The following is an 18,859-nucleotide window of genomic DNA, read 5'->3' on the forward strand; positions in this document are numbered from 1 at the left end:
GTGGATGAACTTTCTAGATAAGCGCCCTGGGTACCAATATGCCGTAGGAAATCCGATCCACAGCTTGCTGCTCACTCACTTAACTTTCTTGTGTTGCAAACCAGGCAGGGGCCCTTCACACTTTCCAACAGCTCCCTTGTTTGCTTATGGGGAATCATGCAGATTGAGAGCAAAGGAGAAATATATAGGAGGCAAGGGCAGGGGATAGAGGCCTGGCCAGAGGCACGAAGATTCATGGTAAGAAAGCCTGCCCTTTGGGAGAAGAGTCATTCATACCTCTCTCCATCAATCCATTGCTGATTATCTTCCCTAACTCCCTTCCCCCAATTCCTACACATCAATACAATTCCTTTGTAGAGGTTGGCCGGCTTCTCCCCCAGCAGGTGGCCGGAACAGACTCTGCTGGGAGATTGCAAGTCACCCCTAGTGCCTACATCGAGGCAAAAATAGAAGAAATAAGGATCACAGTGAATCCTCTGTCAAGGTTAGCAAAAACGAGATTCAACTGACAGCTTTTTAGCCCAGGCAGCTACTCACCTGGATCTGGCATGAGGCTTGACCAAGTCAGGTAAAACTCCAAAATCCAAATGAGTAAGTCCAAGAGTCTCTACCCTGCCATCTTTTCCTCTGCCCTTGGCCATCGGGTGTGGTTTAGCTGACCAAGAATATGGTTCTTTTAAATTCAGCAGGGTTGTAGAACTCCCAGGCCTTAGTCTAATCCTGCCTACTATTCTTCAGTCTCGGAGCTGCTTTTGAAGCCGGAAAGTACCGGCAGTGGAGTGCAGAAAGCTTGCTCCAAACATTGAATGAGCCCACAGAATACCTCAATCCGATCTTTTATAGTGCTTTGTTTATTACCTGTGTGCCCTTATTTCATAAGGGAACTGAGAAAGAGAGAGAGAGAGAGAGAGAGAGCAGGAATGATGAAGATGACTATTAGTAGCAATCCAAAGACACCTTTTCTTAAGCCTCATTCATAGAAGCAAATGTGGCCAAACAACCTAGCAATTGTTCTCTCAAATGTCACCTTTCTGTATGGGCCACTGTGCCGATAAAACTCGGCTCTCTCGTTTTCTGCTCCCCCTGCAGCCCCTCCCTGAAAAATTACGATGTTATCCTCCAAATATCTCCGGAGAAATTGAACCGACAAGGAAAGCTTTTCTTCTTCTCCCTCCCCGTGCACCCTCCTCCCGTTTTTTCTTTCTTCTTCACGCAGCTTGAACAATTTGGCTCTGTTCTGGGTGCATTCCTGTGGCCCATTCTCTTTTGGTCCCCTGTACAGGCCTGAGGATGGTGGGCCAGAACACAGGCCCACATTCAGACCCAGGATAGCGCTTGGGGGGAGGACTGGGGCGGAGGAAAGTGAACCAAATGTACCTAGGATTGTTGCGCCACCAACTTAATACCTGGGCAGAAAGACAAAGGCTCTTTAGAAAGAGCCTGAGCTTCAGGGTAACCCATCCCCCCACCCTCCCAGAGTTCAAAAGATAACAGGAGCTGAAAATAAGGCACTCACATAATTAAACTTTTCCAAGTCATTTCAGGGGACATTACACATGATGACAGAGAACTCCCTGCTAACCCTTTCTGATGAACAATCTTTGTTAAGACAAGAAGGGAGCCTTTTTCTCCCTGTGTGTGTGTCCTTGTGTCTGCAGGCCCATGTACCTGCACAGGTGCATCCGTGTCTGGACGAAGTGATCAAGCCCCACACCTTTTTACATAAGCAGAGGTGTAACCATTGCTTGGAAATCCTCTGATTTCAGGGCAGCCTACAAAATGAGGAGGCCCTCTCAGCATGAACTCTCTTTTATTCTCAACAAAGGGTATGTGGGCCTTTTAAAATTTTTATTCATGTATTTATTTTTGCTTGGGATCCAGAATTTGCACGTGCCCAGGTTAGAGGGTAGAAGGCTTGGGAATCAGTTCTGACAGTGAAGGAAAAGGAATTCCTGGGTCCATACAAATCATAAAGTGTTTAGAGGGCCTTTCTTCCAAAGGAGGCAGGTGCCACACCTGTTAATATAGTCAGCCTTCAAAAGGCAACTTCAAGACAGGAGCTCATCATCCTTAGCGTCAAGCTCCTTAGCCAAACGTTTTATTAAAAAGAAGAATTTTTAGTCAGAAAACTGGAAAACCCTGACACAAAAAGCTACCCCTACAACACAACTGGCAAATAAGAAGGGAACAAGGGGCCAGGCGCGGTGGCTCACCCAGCACTTCAGGAGGCCAAGGCAAACGGATCACCTGAGGTCAGCAGTTTGAGACCAGCCTGGCCAACATGGTGAAACCCCATCTCTACTAAAATACAAAAATTAGCCAGGTGTGGTGGCGGGTGCCTGTAATCCCAGCTATTTGGGAGGCTGAGGCATGAGAATCTCTTGAACCCAAGAGGCAGAGGTTGCAGCGAGCTGAGATGGCACCATTGCACTCCAGCCTGGGCGACAAAAGTGAAACTCCATCTTAAAAAAAAAAAAAAAAAAAAGAATGGAACAAGCGTGCACCTTAACACCAAACAGGACTTCTGCTCTCTTGTAAATAAAACACAAAGATACACTTACACCACTGCTCTAAATCACTGCTTATTTGATTTTCAAGAAGACTATTTGCTCCATGAGACAGGGACTGTGTCACCAAATCTCCAACATCTAGCACATAGAAGTGCTCAATATCTCTCTCCGAATGTTGAAAAATTCCAGATTCACGAGGAAGAGGAAAACAAATATAGAGTGGTACGCTGGAGCTGTTCCACACCCACTCACAAGAGCCAATTATTAAATTTATGAGAGTTTTCTGAGCCAATTGTTAAACATGGCCACTATTAAAAGTTAAATTCTATAAACTTAAAACTAAATAAATTGTATTAAAAACAAAGGTAATGAGCTCATCACTTCCTTGTTATTTTACTATTACCTACACTCTGGAGGTTGTTTACATCTGCTGTGTTTATATGGTGGAAATACTGTGTCCTAGTGACTACCATGCATCTCTACCCTGCTCTTATTTCAATTATGTCACATTTTTAGCTTAAAATAGGCCTTGGTGGGAACACTGACACCATGGAAATCTAAAAATGCCATAAATCATGGTTTTATGGTTTTGTAATTGTCTAGACTTGAGACAGCGATGAAGAAAATATTAATAATGCAGATTAAACATAAAAGTAAATCATGTCAAGGGTTTTTACATGGTGAGTAGCAAAATAACAACCAAAAAAAAGTTAAGGAAATGTTCTTCCAGTATTCAAAAACTACTCCTTGATTGAGAGAAGCAATCACTTACATCATTTGACTAAGAACTGACCTTCCAACATACATCTTAATTCTTTCATTTATTTTCTTTCTTTCTTTCTTTCTCTCTTTCTCCTTTTCTTTCTCTTACTCTTTCTCTTTCTTTCTTTCTCTCTTTCTTTCTTTCTCTCTTTCTCCTTTTCTTTCTCTCTCTCTCTTTCTTTCTCTCTTTCTTTTGAGACAGGGTCTCACTCTGTCACACAGGCTGGAGTGCAGTGATGTGATCTCAGCTCACTGCAACCTCTGGCTCCCAGGTTCAAGCAATTCTTCTGCCTCAGCCTCCCAAGTAACTGGGATTCTCTCTCTCTCTCTCTCTCTCTCTCTGTCTCTCTCTCTCTTTCTTTTGAGACAGGGTCTCACTCTGTCATGCAGGCTGGAGGGCAGTGATGTGATCTCAGCTCACTGCAACCTCTGGCTCTGAGGTTCAAGCAATTCTTCTGCCTCAGCCTCCCAAGTAGCTGGGGTTACAGGCAAGTGCCACCTTCTCTGGCTAACGTTTGTATTTTTTAGTAGAAATGGAGTTTCACCATATTGGCTAGGCTGGTCTCAAACTCCTGGCCTCAAGTGTTCTGCCCGCCTGCCAAAGTGCTGGGATTATAGGCTTGAACCACCATGCCCTGCCATTCTTTCATTTCTCAACAGACATGAAAATATCAACCAGCACTAATGCTGGAACTGTACTTTTTCACCAACTGCAAAAGAAAAAAATCAGTAAAATGCTTTTGTGAGAATCAAGCAGGTATATGGAATTTATAATAAAGGATATTTAATATTTTATAATTATTTGCAAATTGTGCGCTATACATCCTTTACATCAATAAAATTTATAGTAAACTTATGTCCATATTAACATGAATTTTTTTTGAGAGCTGATTCTTAAATGTTTACCATCTATGGTGGCTCACGCCTGTAATCCTAGAACTTTGGGAGGCAGAGGTGGGCAGATCACGAGGTCAGGAGTTCAAGACTAGCCTGGCCAACATAGGGCAACCCCGTCTCTACTTAAAATACAAAAATTAGCTGGGAGTTGTGGCACGCACCTGTAGTCCCAGCTACTCGGGAGGCTGAGACGGGAGAACTGCGTGAACCTGGGAGGCAGAGGTTGCAGTGATCTGAGACCATGCCATTGCACTCCAACCTGGGTGATAGAGTGAGGCCCCATTTCAAAAAAATTACCATCACACTACTTACTGTCCAATAGCATACCTATATGTAAGGAAAGGGGGTAATCTGAATAATTTATAGGATGATAATTAAATAGAGGTATAGAAATATGTGCATATGTGCATGCATGTATATGTTTAGTCCATCATTTAACTTGGGGTTAGTAGAGGCAGATCACAAAACACAGAAACAAGGCTATTGGTAGAAAAATGAAGCAACGTGAGCTATTCCTACCTGCCGTACAAGTTTCATCAGGGTCACCGAGAACAAGACTCATCAAAGGAACACACACAAAAAACACACAAAAGAAACAACACACAAAAAAACAGAAAGACAAATACTGTGTGTTCTCACTTATAAATGGAAGCTAGTAATTGTACGCATGGACATGGAATACAGAATAATAGATATTGGACATTTGGCAGGGTAGGGGAGTGGAAGGGGGGTGAAGGATGAGAAATTGTGTAATAGGTTCAATGTATATTTTTCAGGTGATGGCTACACTAAAAGCTCAAACGTCACCACTACTCAATATATCCATGTAACAAAATTGCACTTGCTTCCCTTAAATTTACACAGATAAAAAAATTTAATTAAAAAAATACAGACAAAGGAGGCAAGAGTATATTCTTAAATTTTTCACACATCTGTATAGTGTTTTATATTTTCTAAAAGGACTTTTCTACAAACCATATTGTGTGAGCCTCGTAATGTTCTTGTGGGAAAAATAAACTAGAGCGTATTACCACTTTGTGGATGAGCATACTAAGGTTCAAAAGGCTTATATAGCTTGCCCAAAGTCACACAATGGAGAATGGCTGAGATAAGAACAGAACCCAGGTCTTCTGATTCTCATGAGAAAGTCAAAATACTCTTTTTGGAACAGCTCTTCTGGAAAGTTCTATCCCTCTTAGACCTCAGTTTAAGCAAGGAGGCAGTTCAGTGGGGAGAGAGAGAATCTGCAAGCCATGTTGCCAATCCCAGCCAAGCTTATTAGCTGTACCTCCTTGGGTAAAGGGTATTTAATATCAGAGCCCAGGGTTTGAACTGTCTGTGTGCCCACTTCAGCCACTGCACCCCTGGCCAGAGTAATCAAAACTTCAGTAGACTCATAACTATGGCAGAGTCAAGGTCCTACAGCACCATTGATTAAAGTGCTGGTTTTCATACTTCTTTTTTTCAGAATAGCAAAGCTCTATGTGTTCTAGCAAAATTCTATTAGAAACAATAAAATACATTTCAGAGAAAATGAAAAGTTTCTGCAGTTGAATGTGAATGGTGGGATGACAGTGGTTGGTTACCCCTGCTGGCTGCTCGTGGGGACCCTTAGTATCCCCAAAGAACCCTCATCTCCTTAGGGCCCTTTAAAAATTACCGCACCTGGCCGGGCGCGGTGGCTCACGCCTGTAATCCCAGAGCTTTGGGAGGCCGAGGTGGGCGGATCACGAGGTCAGGAGATCGAGACCATCCTGGCTAACACAGTGAAACCCTGTCTCTACTAAAAATACAAAAAAATTAGCCGGGCGAGGTGGCGGGCCCCTGTAGTCCCAGCTACTCGGGAGGCTGAGGCAGGAGAATGGCGTGAAGGCAGGAGAATGGCGTGAACCCGGGAGGCGGAGTTTGCAGTGAGCCGAGATCGCGCCACTGCACTCCAGCCTGGGCGAAAGGGTAAGACTCCGTCTCAAACAAACAAACAAAAAACCTCACCTTAACATTTAATACTGTTAAGGGGAGTATGTGTGTTTGTGTTGTGTTTGTGTTGTATGACTATGTGTGCCTATGTATGTGTGGACATGTGTGTGTGTGTGTGTATTGAAGGGGCAGAGTATTCTGTGTTCTATATTAATATGGGTCTCCTCCTAAAGCCTGGAAAAGATATCTTAGAATATCCTGCCACTGGTCACAAGAGAGCAAAGAGAACAAGTCGGGGCCCTTTGGGAGAACTGGGTGAAAAAAATATATAGCTCCAAGCATATACCCTACCACAGCAAAGCAAGTGGTGAATCTGTCTCCATAATAATGGTTAACAGCACTGCTGGTTAAGAGGCAGGCACTGCTCTGAGCACTTCAAGTGTATTAGGGTTTTAACTGTTTTACCGTATCCCTCTGAGACAGCTGCTGTCATCATCATGACTCTGACCGAAAAATCGATGCAGAAAGAGGTTAGGTAACATTCTCAAGCTTTTACTGCTTGTAAGTGGTGAAGCTGGGCACAGACCCATGGAGGCTCAGGGTCAGAAGCATACCTTGTGCTATCTCCAGATGGGGAAGGCAGCAGCCAATCCCACCTCTGGGGGAGCCTCTCCCTAATCCCAATCCAGATTCTGAGCACGTCCTGGGATGGAAGTTGCAATCTCCTTGGGGGTCTCCAGTCTACTGTGTGTGGGGGTTATGAACCCATGACTTGCTGATTCCTGGCCAGGACCCGGCATTTGCATTTTTCACTGAGCCCCACAAATGATGTGGGCCTGGCCCTGGTTGAAATACAAACCCAGACACCTCAAGTCCAGAGATAGAGCTACCAATCAAAGTGCAAGACACCTTGCTCTTCAATCCATAAGAGCCAGCACCTTTTTATTAAGGCTTCAGCTGTTCAAAGAGCTCCTTGCTCCAGCATTGGCGGACTCCTCCTTCTTCAAAGCTCACATGACAAGAAGAGGAAATGTGTGTGACTGGTCCCCAGAAGGCCCCAGGCTTTGTCACGTGCTCATCCCACAGGAAGAGGGATTTTTCCATTCCCTCCAGGTGTCTTACGCTCGCCTTGTATTTTCTTCAGGTTCTCTTAATCATTCTTCTAAGAGCACTAATTAGGGTAAAATTTCCCCCAAAGGATAAAGGGCCAGGTTCCCTGGACTTATGAAATAGCCTATAACGTTGGAGTTTACTCCAGTGAAAGAAAAAGCCCAGGCAAGGAGCCAGTATCAGTTCCTTAAGGAATCCCTTTTGCTGAGAGTCCCAACTTCCTAGAATCCTGAGACATGTTCCAGTGTTTTCTTGGGATGACTAACATATAACTCCCCAAAGGGTAGGAGCTCTGCTTAACTCACAAGTTACTGGCCCAGGACCATGCCTTGCAAATGACAGATACTTTATAAGTATTGAGGGCATTGGCGTTTTTGTGAGAGAGAGGGGTTGTGGGTATTTTGGGGGTTTTTTGTTTTTAGAGATGGGATCTTTTTCACCCAGGATCTTAACTCACTGCAGCCTCGAATCCTGGACCTAAGGGATCCTCCCACCTCAACCTCCTGAGCACCTGGGACTACAGACACGTGCCACTACACCTGGGCACTGGCGTTTTTGAATGGACCTAATTCATACACTGACATTGGACTTATTAACTCTGTCACTGGCATCTGTATCATCTTTAGGTCTAGATTTTTAGAGTTAAGATTGAGGAGGAAAATCCGCATCCTTTATCTGGTCTGTTCCTTCCTTTTTTTTTTTTATCAGTCCCTACAATAACCAATAGCAAACAAGCCAGGGACCCTTGGCTCCGTAACAAAGCCAAACAGGTGTGAGAGATTAGCTCCCTGGATGGAGCCTCTGTCCAACAAAACAATGTCAAATTCCCCCCTAATAAAGTCCAGAGCTGTAAGCAATTCCCCCTTGTTATTAAGCAGGAAAGAAAATACAGCCGGCTCCTTCCCAATTAGCTTGGAGGACCCTCCAATGAGCCGAATTTAAACCAGAGACCTGCCACGATCTGGATTCCACCATAAATAGGGCCTGCCTTCTCCCAAGAATGAAAACTCACTGGCCCAAGCTCCCAGCCTTCTTGGCACGCTGGTGCAGACAGCCCCCAAACCCCCACCCCAATATCCATGGGCTGTCTCTGCCTCTGATTCAAACCATCTTTACAACTCCCTGCCAAATCCCTTACTTTGATTTTCCATATGGAGGCTTGGTCTCATTTGCCAGGTTGGTGTTTATAAGGATGGGTTTTTTGACAGTTTCGCTGTCAGTGAAACAGAGGATGGGACCCCACCCCTTGAACATGAATCACTTTCTTGTCATCCAAAAAAGAATGAAAGATCAACATTCTGAAGCAATAACAACAACAAAATAGAAACCCCAGAGGTATCTAGCAATGGGAACGTCTCGTCTTTCCTTCCCTCCCCCATCCCCTGCCTCAAACTAATAGGCCATGGAGTGGATGATAGAAAGACTCCAAGGTGCTTCAAAGAATGGCCCATCACTCTGTTACCTCGTGTTTACACATGGGGTACATAAATGCAGACTGCAAATGTCACCTGATTGTTTCCCCCACATCATCTTAGACAGTGGTCAGAGGGAATCTCTTTCCATCTTGAACATCTTACCTGAATAGGGAATGTTTAAACATTCTTCATCTCAGTAAATATTGTGATGCCCAGGCTATGCCCTAAGACTGTAAAGCGTTGTATTGGTCTGTTCTCACGCTATTAATAAAGACATACCTGAGATTGAGCAATTTATGAAGGAAACAGGTTTAATTGACTCACAGTTCCACATAGCTGGGGAGGCCTCACAATCACAGCAGAAGGCAAATGAGGAGCAAAGACATGTCTTACATGGCAGCAGGCAAGAGAGCTTGTGCAGGGGAACTCCCCTTTATAAAACCATCAGATCTAATGAGACTTACTCACTGTCACAGGAAAGACCCACCCCCGTGATTCAATTACCTCCCACAGGTTCCCTCCCACAACACATGGGAATTATGGGAGCTACAATTCAAGATGAGATTTGAGTGGGGACACAGCCAAACTGTATCAAGCATCAATTCATTTAATTATCTCAAGGACCCTGTGTTAGCCTGTTCTTGCACTGCTATAAAGAAACACCTGAGGCTGGGTAATTTGTAAGGAAAAGACGTTTAATTGCTCATGGTTCTGCAGGCTGTATAGGAAGCATGATGCTGGCATCTGCTTGAGGCCTCAGGAAACGTACAATCATAGTGGAAGGAGAAGGAAGAGCTTGTACTTCACTTGGTGAAAGCAGGAGCAAGGTGGGGGAAGGTGCACACACTTTTAAAAACCACATCTTAGGAGAATTCACTCACTATCAGGAGGACAGTACCAAAGGGATGGTAATAAACCATTTGTATTAGTCTGTTTTCACACTGCTTTGAAGATACTGCCTGAGACTGGGTAATTTATAAATAAAAGAGATTTAATTGACTCACAGTTCTGCATGGTTGAAGAAGCCTCAGGAAACTTACAATCATGGTGGAAGGCAAAGGAGGAGCAAGGCATGTCTTACATGTCAGTAGGAGAGACAGCAAGAGCAGGAGAACCTGCCACTTATAAACCATTCAGATCTCATGATAACTCCCTCACTATCACGAGAACAACATGGGGGAAACCACCCCCATGATCCAGTCACCTCCCGCCAGTTCCCTCCCTCGACGTGGGGATTATAATTCGAGATGAGAGGGACACAGAGCCAAACCATATCATTATTCATGAGAAATCTACCCTCATAATCCAATCAGCTCCTACCAGACCCCACCTCCAACACTGGGGATTACAATTCAACATGAGATTTGGGTGGGGACACAGATTCAAACCATATCAGACCCTATGAATTTCCTCTCATTTTTTTAAATGACATAACTGAGTATTTTAAACTACTCATCCAAAGCAACAGCTAGCCACTGATAGAGCTAACATTTGAACCCAGCATTGAGTTCCAGAACTGTGGTAGACTTCTATTTGCCAAATATTCCTGATCCCTCCTTAGCCCTACCTTCTGGGCACATCGCAGGTGTATTAGTCCGTTCTCACATTGCTAATAAAGACATACCTGAGACTGGGTAATTTATAAAGGAAAGAGGTTTAATTGAGTCGCAGTTCCACATGTCTGGGGAGGCTTATAATCACAGCAGAAGGTAAATGAGGAGCAAAGTCATGTCTTACATGGCAACAGGCAAGAGAGCATGTGCAGGGGAACTCCCCTTTACAAAACCGTCAGATCTCATGAGACTTTTTCACTATCATGAGAACGGCACAGAAAAGACACACCCCCATGATTCAATTACCTACCACCAGGTCCCTCCCACAACACATGGGAATTATAGGAGCTACAATTCACGATGAGATTTGGGTTGGGACACAGCAAAACCATATCCACAGGACTACATTTCTTGGGCTCTGGTATTTGGTGGGGCCTTGTGACTGGTGCTGGGCTATGAGTTGTGAACACAGGTAATGTATACCACTCATTACCCAGGCTGAGCCAATGTGCATTCCCCCAGAAGGCACTGTGCCCTCTGCCCTGCTCCCTGGCAATATTCCAGAAAGTTCCAGCCTGAGTCCCAGAATATGGATGACAATGACAAGCAGGCTATCACCTCAGCTTCTGGTGATAGACACACAGTGTAAGAAATACACTTTCATTGTCTTAATCCATTAAGATGTGGGGTCATTGCCATAAGAGTGAGGAAGACAGCTAGTTTTGAAGGAAGCGAAAGGACAAAGCTTATGAAGGGATTTCTGGGGTGACTATCTATGTTCTATTTCCCAACCCGAGTGCTGGTTACAGGGATATTAGGTGTTTTTTTTTTTGTTTTGTTTTGTTTTGTTTTGTTTTGTTTTGAGACAGAGTCTTGCTCTGTCACCCAGGCTGTGCCTGGCTAATTTCTTGTATTTTTAGTAGAAACGGGGTTTCACCATGTTGCCGGGATGGTCTCGATCTCCTGACCTTGTGATCTGCCCGCCTTGGCCTCCCAAAGTGCTGGGATTACAGGCGTGAGCCACCGCGCCCGGTCAGCTTTCTAATAATATGATAAATATTTGTTTTGTGTGGGTTTCTATATCTGTGTTTTATTTGACATGAAAAGGTTACAAAGTGTTTGAGGGTTGTTACCACACCCTAATGCAACCAACGCTGACTGATACACCGTCACGGTCCCTTTTATAACGTGCTTTCTTATGTCTCAGTTATCCCCCTTCTGCTTCAATGTCAACAAATTTCTATCTTCTGACATACGAGAACTAAAACCTTTGTTTTTTCTGATAAGTCTAAGTCTCTTAATAGAAAGGACAAAGTAGAAATTTGAAATGAAATATGAAACGCATTATGGAGGCAAAAAGTCTTCAAATGTGCCTCTTCTAGAATTTCCTTAGGGATTATGGCTTCATTCCAAAAGGCAAGACATGATTGACCCTGAAATAGAGAATGCCAGTATTGGACCTCACCTGAACTCTCTCTGAGTCTGCTTTTCCCTCTTCCAGATCCCACAACACAACTCCTTGTGGTTACTTTAATTTTTAATGCATGGCACTCTTTTTCTTTTTTCTTGAGACGGAGTCTCGCTCTGTCACTCAGGCTGGAGTGCAGTGGTGCAATCTCGGCTCACTGCAAGCTCTGCCTCCCAGGTTCACACCATTCTCCTGCCTCAGCCTCCCTACTAGCTGGCACTACAAGCACTCGCCACCATGCCCGGCTAATATTTTTGTATTTTTAGTAGAGACGGGGTTTCACCATGTTAGCCAGGATGGTCTCCATCTCCTGACCTCATGATCTGCCCGCCTTGGCCTCCCAAAGTGCTGGGATTACAGGCGTGAGCCACTGCACCCAGGCTAATGTGTGGCACTCTTATTAGCTGTACACATAGAGTGGGGGCAAATTAAGATATTAGCTTCATGAGAGATATTTAGTGAGGAAGGCTCACCAAGAGAGAAGGTCTTGATTACTTTCAGCTTGTTCTTATTGGCAAATGTCTGAAAGATATTCAAAGGTAGGCTCTAATACATCTACAGAAAAGCCAGGGTACAAAGGGCAGACGGAAACTATAATGCCTTTTCTCCTGCCATGAACCTAGCTCAAGCAATAAAGGGTGGCACTTGTGACATAAGGGAGCTTGGAAAGATAGGGAGTCACTAGATATTGTGCCAAAACAGCTTCCATGCCCCAACCAATGTTAGCCATAGAGAGGCAGGATGCTTTCCTTTGGGGGCCATCAACTAGTGTGATATTCTATAATCCATTCCCCTTCTATGTATGTCCTCTCCTAAATAAATCCATCATTTCAAAGGGAAATGACAAAGACTGCCAGTTCTTAAAGATTTGTTGTTTGGACTTTTGTTTGTTTGTTTTATTACTGATCTACTCATCTACAAAAGTTGTCTGCAGTTTTAACTGTATTTTAGAAATCTTGCCCTCTTGGCCGGGCACCATGGGTCACGCCTGTAATCCCAGCACTTTGGGAGGCTGAGGCAGGTGGATCACGAGGTCAGGAGTTCGAGACCAGCCTGGCCAACATAGTGAAACTCCATATCTACTAAAAATACAAAAAATTAGCCAGGCATGGTGGCAGGCGCCTGTAATCCCAGGCGGCTCGGGAGGCTGAGGCAGGAGAATTGCTTGAACCTGGGAGGCGGAGGTTGCAGTGAGCCAAGATCACACCATTGCACTGCAGCCTGGGTGACAGTGCAAGACTCTGTCTCAAAAAAAAAAAAAAAAAAAAAGACAGAAAGAAAAAGGAATCGTCCCCTCTTGAAAACCAACTCCCAAACCAAGTCTCAGATTCTTATCACCCACCTGCAAGGCAAACTGCTGAGTATTCACTCCAGATTCAGCCCATTGAGGGTCCTCTATCAGCACTGGGAGGTTATTGACCAACAAGTTTTCCCAAGCTCCGTGCATGCTAATCTAACCTCATTAAGCCAACGCAAGAAGCTATGTGATTGATTTATCCTGTATAATAAAACCAGGCTATTACTCACGGGGCAACCTGGCACATTATCTGGTCCCTTCTGTAAGTGGTGGCAAACCAGCAATACCATAAACTGCTTTGCTATTTCGGGAGAGATAAATTGCTAATCTGTGGTTGTCATACCATAAATGGATTTTCATTACAGTCTGGGGCAACACTGAACTTCAAGGTCCTGTAATTATAATCCATTGATTTTTTATTGTCACCCACTAAAAGCAAAAGCATAAAATATTATCATTTTAACACCAAGTTCCAGTTGAGTGTGAACGCTGCTGCTGTAAATTACAGGTGGCAACCAACAGATGAAGCCAGTGACTCCCTTCTCCCTCATACCTGGAAACATGCCCAAGAGAAGCCGACACCAGGGATAAATCATTTACAAAGGCATCAAAACAGGCCATCTTTTCCAAGCACAGGAGTCTGCCCTTTCTCTCTCATGGCATTTCTCTCTTTCTACCAAACATCTTAGCTGTTTGCAAGAGATTAAATAGCATACCAGTACAGTCTACAGACTCAGGAGGCAAAATGCTTTATTTTGAATCCTGGGTCCTCTTATTCTTAGTTGTATAATCTTGAGCAGCTGTGCCTCGGTTTTCTCCTCTGCGAAATGGGTAAGTTAATGAAAGTACTTACCTACCTTGCAGTGTTATTATGATGACTAAATGAGTTAATTCATGTCAAGCACTTAAAACTGTACCTGCACAGAGAAAGCATTCAATGCATGTCATGTATCATTCTTATTACCATTATGATTACCACATGAAAGAAAGAATGAGTGGCTGTCATTCCTTGCCTTCTAGACTATAAGTCACTTTTTAGTAGGAAACTTGTTTTAGACATCTTTTAAAATATATATTTAGATATTTAGACTCTGAACTTATTAAAGGCAAATTCTGGGATTTACTAAACTTGACATCCCATGGGCCCAGCAGCATGCGTGTGGCACTCACACCTAACTGGACCCTGGTGTTAAAGGTATGTTTTATGCTTCTGCTTTTAGACAGAGATATACTCTCTCTCTCTATATATATATTTATTTATATTTATGTGTGTATATAGATACATATACATATACAGATATATGTACATATATAAAAATATATATGTATATAGATATATACATATATAAATATATGTACATATATAAATATATATGTATATAGACACATATGCATATATCTCTATATATCTATAGATATACATATATATATATAGAGAGAGAGAGTTTTAAACAACTATTGAGTGAGTAGAAGCTGGAAGTAATTTCCCATTTAGGAAGAAGACATTTTGACTATGAGACTAAGCCCCTAAGTGAACTGTGATTCCCACACAGGGTTACTGTAGAAAGGATTTCCACATTAAATAGAAGGTTGAACCAGAGGACATTTAATAACTTTTATCAGTCAAGACTATGAGATTCAATGACTCCATGACACTTGCAATTTCAGCTTCAGATTTCAGCCACTTTAAGGGAAAAAGAGACACATAGAAATCTTGACCCTGGGACTTGCAGCCCCACAGTGGCACTTCTCCAAGAAATGGATGGTTTTCACCTGTGGTAAATAAAATAAATATGAAGGTTTTTAACAATAGGAAAAAAGAAGGATTATCTAGCAGTAATTATAACCTAGACGGCCGAAGACTTATGTCTAAAAGGACCCAAAGCCATGAACGTCCTCCTCATGTATAAAAAAAGGCCTTTATGCCCTCTATTCTCATAATTGAAAGAGGTAGACAACAGGAGGGGGGCAAAATATGGCCTTCCAGATGTGTCAGGGTTGTGATAAGTCATGTTTAAACTTTACCCAAAGTGAAATAAAGTGTCAACAGAAACTCCTGTCCAAACTCTCTGATCAGGTCAGGCAAACAACCAATCGAAAAAAAATCAATCAAATGTGAAAGGTGGCCCACAGGGGTGGGAATGCTTGACTCTGGGATTCCCATAGAAGCCAGGTCTATTTAGCAACATGTTTCTTGCCGGCTGCTGCTTCTCCTTGTGGTCCCGAAACAGCCAGAAGCACACCAGAGGGTGTCCTTTCATGAGCTGGCTTGACCCTGAGCGGGCTGAGAAGTTGGTGACATTTGCCAGTGCCATGAAGAAGGAAGGATTCTGGGGCGGATGGGCTCAAAACAGATTTGTCTGATCAGCCCCAGGGTCAGTGCTTTGAGAAGCGAGACGGCCTACACTCCTAAGAGGAATGGGAAATTGAGCCTTGATCTGGAATTCTGTAAATGCTCAAGGAAGTTAGTTCTTGAGGGTGAAAGAGGAGAGCAAAAATGTCTAAGTACACCTGGCAGAGTGAGAGCAATGTGCCTCCACGTGGCCCGTCCAGTTGGAAATAGACTGCATTTCCCCAGGGGTAAGGGGTCGGCAAGGATCAGACAGAAGCTTGAAGCCCAGCCAGATAGATTAGTGTTTAGGACACGGTTACAACTGCAAGAAGGAGGTAAAGTATACATAAATCAGAAATGGGAGAAAGGATCAATCTTATGAACTGAATAAATACGGCAGAATTAAATGTGTTTTGTGGACAGGAAGGTGTTTGGATCTTACCTTCCACAACAAATCAAATTCTAGACCCCTAGTGCAGACAGAACTCTTAAAGCATCACTATTCTAGCCGGGTACGCCCAGGAACCAAATGGGCTGATGGTTTCAGCTGGATAAGACTGGAAGACAGCAAGGACTTGACATTGGACATGTACTCACAGACCCTCCTACCTGGGATAACTGACTTTAGAGCACACCTTCATTCCCACCCTTCTATATTTTAACATGGGACTGAGACTGGGACAGAGGTTAACGAGGCATCTCAAGCCAATCAAGAATTAGATCCATGTAACTGCATTTGATGAGGAAGTAAAAATTACTACAAACAACAAAAAAGTGTATATACGTTAACCAAGTAGCTATAATTCTAGGGTCTTATTTTTAAGGAAAAAAAAATGCATTAAAGGTAGAAAAGGAGAAAAACGTAGGTGGAGAGAGAGGAAGAAAGTTGGATACGAAGGCATTTTGAACATCTATCACTATTACATCAGGAACTTCACATGAACCATTTCGTTTCCCTCTCACAAAACCTATGAGATTGAGACAATGCTGCTTATTATGGCATTGTTAGTAATAGTGAAAAATTGAAAATAGCCTTCTTGTATACTGCTAAGAGAGTAAGCATTATGCTGCACCCTCATAATGTTTTACCACAGAGCCTTTAAAACTGTTTATAAAGAATTCTGTCCTGATAGGCAATGTTTATAGTATAATGGTAGTAGAAGTACACAAAATTGGTTATGCAATAGAATTACCAAAATAATTATATATTTTACTTGTTTATATGTATGTATGTAGGCAATATAGCTGTATCTTAATGTATCTACATGTTTATTAAAAAATTAGTGTGATAAATGGGTGGTGGGATCATGAATTACATTTATTTTCTTTCTTACTCTTTTCTATGCTTTCCGAAATTTTTACAATTAATGTAATTACTTTTATAATAAGACAATGAAAATCTTTAATAGAAATAGCTTATTTACCATGTGCTGTTAATGCTAATATCTGAACATACAGTACTTTGCTAAAACACCATCATCAAAGGAATTGACCGGGCTATATTTGTCAAACAATGACAAACTACAGTCAATTGGAAAACACCTAAAATATGTCAATAAATGCTCTGCTGCTATCAGCTTTGCAATATACTTTATCTAGTCTCATAAAAAAAGCAACATCACGAGGCGTGTGACCCAAACAAATATATATTCAATGTGTTTCTAGTCTGAAAATAACACGCCCTGATAATGTCCTCCATTGCTATTGAGACTACTTTGCAACTAGAAACATTTGCTTAGAAAGTGGTTAAAATCATACATGTGTTATTGTTATTCCCACTTTTTAAAAATCTAAATAGTAAGTTGTAGTTTGTAACATGTTTTATTAATCAATGCCAATCCCAAGATAATAAGCCTAAGATAAAGAGTGTCATAAACATTTCAATAAGAACATATGGTGGGGGAAATTGACAGAGCGAGGCCTTTGAAGGGCAGTTTTCTTACTCTAAAGCAAGGTCATAAAAGGTGTTGGAAGATGAAAATAGACTGGGCAGGACCCAGTGGTCCATCACTGAGCGTGGCAGGCAGGGAGTGGCTTCCTTCCCTCTGCCAAACTCTACAGCCCACCTGTGCCCTCATCAATGGCCTGGGACTCAAGTTAGAGAGGGCCGAAAAGTGCTAATGAGACAAACAGGAAGGCAAATCATATTTAATGCCAGGAGACATAACTGATTTGCAGTTTAGCAGCTATAAACATGACTATTCCCAGATAGTCCAGATGGGAGACTTTTCATTATATTCAAGAGTTTAGATTTAGGCAAATAGGGTTGTGTTATCTAGAGGAGTCTATCTTGTTAAATATTCAAGTGTGTTTCCAAGGAAGATTATACAATATCTTGCTTGGAATATTACCATGGATAAGGTAGATACTAAGAGTAAATGATTGCCTACACACAACCATTTGAAAAGCAGTAAAAGACCTGCAACCAAAAGTGTTTTCTTCCATAAAGTATTACGATACCTAGAGTTTCACCACTGAAAAATTGAGCTAGGCACTATTTTTCTTTCAAGAACCCCATTTAAAAAGGCTAATAGAGGCTGGGCACAGTGGCTCACGCCTGTAATCCCAGCACTTTGGGAGGCCGAGGTGGGCAGATCACGAGGTCAGGAGATCGAGACCATCCTGGCTAACACAGTGAAACCCCGTCTCTACTAAAAATACAAAAAATTAGCCGGGCATGGTGGTGGGCGGCTGTAGTCCCAGCTACTTGGGAGGCTGAGGCAGGAGAATGGCGTGACCCCGAGAGGTGGAGCTTGCAGTGAGCCAAGATCGCGCCACTGCACTCCAGCCTGGGCGACTGAGTGAGACTCCATCTCAAAAAAAAAAAAAAAAAATGCTAATAGAGTTGCTAGTGGTAACACAATGCAATGAGTTGCTGACGTCTGGCCATGCAACAACAAATTAGCATGTGTTCCTCCATAGATGCAGAGATCTGAAATAGCCAGAACACTGCTCAGAAAAAAGGGGAAAGTCTCCAGAAGAAAAGAAGGCACCAAAAAAATCTATAAATGCTGGAAGGAGAAGTAGTCCATGAGAAGCAATGTTGAAAACTGTGTAATCCTCAGTCTCACCTTGGGTGGCTCCTGCGTTTGGTGCTCCAAGGCAGGAGGGATGAAATAGTCATGAACATTCCCTTCAGATCCAGAGTTTCTGCATCCAGTTTTACATCCATTGCAAGTCTCTTAGTGACTTCCTTTCCATTTCTCACACTGTGAATGGACACAGGACCCACCAGAAGGGGAGACAGACATCCTTTGAAGCCAATCTTGATAAAGGAGGTACTTCCTTTTTACCCCATAGTCAGCCATTTTGTGGCCTATAAGCTAAAAACCAAATCTAAATACTGAATTTGAAACTTAGCACAATGACCACCACCATCTGAGCTCTCTGGAACTTCCAGGTGCTTAACAGTGTTTCTCAAACACAGCACTACTGACTTTTGGAACGAGTTAATCCCTTGTTGTGGGGCAAAGGGCTGACAGCTTTCCTGCACAGTGTAGGGATTTTAGTGGCATTCCCGGCCTCTACTCCCTGGGTTTTCCCCAGATGAGAACCACTGCACCAAATGAACAGAAATCTTTATTCTCAAGAAATACAG

General features: G+C 42.9%; 2 long non-coding RNA genes across 5 annotated transcripts in view; both read right to left on the bottom strand.

Moving 5' to 3' along the window:
• LOC102136274 (uncharacterized) overlaps positions 1-18,859 on the bottom strand; it is a 154,180-nt gene that overhangs the window by 34,322 nt on the left and 100,999 nt on the right. The window contains exon 1 of one of the 3 annotated variants that reach the window (XR_012426081.1): positions 538-814. The exons of the other annotated variants lie outside the window; for them this stretch is intronic. This is a non-coding gene — a long non-coding RNA (uncharacterized lncRNA). Of the gene's footprint in view, positions 1-537; positions 815-18,859 lie in introns of those variants that run through there. 3 annotated transcript variants of the gene reach the window in all.
• The window catches only part of LOC102136812 (uncharacterized), a 41,430-nt gene continuing 37,084 nt past the window's right edge, over positions 14,514-18,859 (bottom strand). For both annotated transcript variants that reach the window (XR_010581979.2, XR_012426083.1), the window contains 2 exons: positions 18,333-18,470; positions 14,514-14,702 (listed from right to left, as the gene is read on the bottom strand). This is a non-coding gene — a long non-coding RNA (uncharacterized lncRNA). The remainder of the gene's footprint in view (positions 14,703-18,332; positions 18,471-18,859) is intronic.

Source organism: Macaca fascicularis, chromosome 16 (genome assembly GCF_037993035.2).
Source record: "Macaca fascicularis isolate 582-1 chromosome 16, T2T-MFA8v1.1".
Classification (NCBI taxonomy): Eukaryota; Metazoa; Chordata; class Mammalia; order Primates; family Cercopithecidae; genus Macaca; species Macaca fascicularis.